Source organism: Manacus vitellinus, unplaced genomic scaffold (assembly GCF_001715985.3).
Source record: "Manacus vitellinus isolate BGI_N305 unplaced genomic scaffold, ASM171598v3 scaffold_32_pilon, whole genome shotgun sequence".
NCBI classification, from domain to species: Eukaryota; Metazoa; Chordata; class Aves; order Passeriformes; family Pipridae; genus Manacus; species Manacus vitellinus.
Genome location: NW_021940460.1, coordinates 51,995 through 53,686, shown reverse-complemented (window position 1 = coordinate 53,686; position 1,692 = coordinate 51,995).

The following is a 1,692-nucleotide window of genomic DNA, read 5'->3' as shown; positions in this document are numbered from 1 at the left end:
CAGCCACCGCTGCCAGCACGACCACTGGCGACACTGCTGCCACCGCTGCCACCACCGCTGCCACTGCTGCCACCACAGTCACTGGAGTCACCGCTGCCACCTCCCAGCTTTGTCCCTTTCCCTGCTCCTGCGCTCCCAGACGTGGCCCTTTGGAACTTTGCCGCTCTGTTGTCCCCAGGTGGATGGAGCAGGCTCGGGGGGCTGCGCTGCACCCCCTCCCTGTGCAAGGGTTGGGGACAGCGAGCACCTCAGGGTCCCCAGCCGGTGTCGCCTGCGGTGTCGTCTCCACCCACGGGGCGCTGCCATCCCGAGGTGGTGCTGAAGCTCTGCAGCAGGGCTGGGGACGTGGTGGCCTGAGGTGGTGGCCGTGCCATGGGGACGGGGTTGCCCAGGGTGATGAGGTGACCTGGGGTGGTGGCCGTGCCACACAATGCCCTGCAGCAGTGAGGTGACCTGGGACTGTGTCCCCACCGTGAGGGTGCAGTGGCCAAGACCAGGGATGTCCTCTGACCCTCCAGGTGAAACGAGTGCCCTGATGCAAGCGGGGTGTGCCTGTCCCACCCCCCATGTCCCCTCCACGGCCACCCCGTCCCCGCCCCGGCGGTGACTCACGCAGCCCGTGACCTCGCCGCGGCGTATTTTTAGGCGCTTGTTAAAAAGAAAGATAAGGAGGAGCGGGGCGATGGAGGGGGGGAGAGACGATAACGATGGAGAAAATAACCAGGAAAGCAGCTGGTGACATGATGGTGACAGCTTTGAGGGGGAGACACGATGTCGGCAATGCCCCCACCCCAAAATAATGCCCCCCCCCGTCTCGTTATGCCCCCAGGAATAATTGCCTCCTTAAAAGCAGCTAATTGATTTGTGCTCGCTGATTAAAGCCTCTGCGGGAGCCCGGGGACACGCGGGGGCGGTCGATGGCTGCCGAGCGTCCCCTTGGTCCCTCCTCTTTTGGGGGGGGTGTCTGTCCCCCGTGTGTCCCCCAAGGGTTTGGGAACATTGCACAGGTGTGGCAGTGGAAGAGGGAATGCACCCCTGGTGTTGTTTTTTGGGGGCGAGGGGGGACAATGACCCCATGGACCTCATAGATGCCATCAGGGTTGATGCCACCTCGGTGTTGTCACCCGAGGGCACAGCGGGCGGCACTGGGAGTGGCCCCCGGGCTGCTCTCCGCCCATGTATTCGTGTCCCCCCCGCCTTCCCTGCGTCCTTCGCTTACCCCCGGCGCTGGCGGCGCCTGTCACTTGCTATCGCGTCCCGCTGTCCCTGCTGAGGCTGATGGAGATGGCAGGCGACGGAGCGGGCGGAGCAGCGTGTCCCCATGTCATGAGCCCGCCGGGGCTCAGCCCCCCGGGGGGTACGGCCACCCCCGCGGTGGCACCCGCGGCTGCCCCGTTGTCACAGTGGCCTTTGCCACCAGCGGTGACACCCCAGCCCCCGAACCCCGTGGGTGACCGCGATGGATGCTCGGGCCATGTGGGTGTCAGCCAGGCTGTCCCAAAGTGTGGGGCTCCTCCAGAGTGCGGAGGGAGGGGAAACTGAGGCAGGGAGGTAGGATGGGCCCTGGCTGTGCCGTGGGGGCCATCCTCACGGGTGTCCCTTTGTGGGGTGATGTCGCTGATAATGTCGGAACGGCCAAAGCGACACAAAAAAGGTTACAGCAAAATTTATTCCAAGGAAAAAGCAGGGACA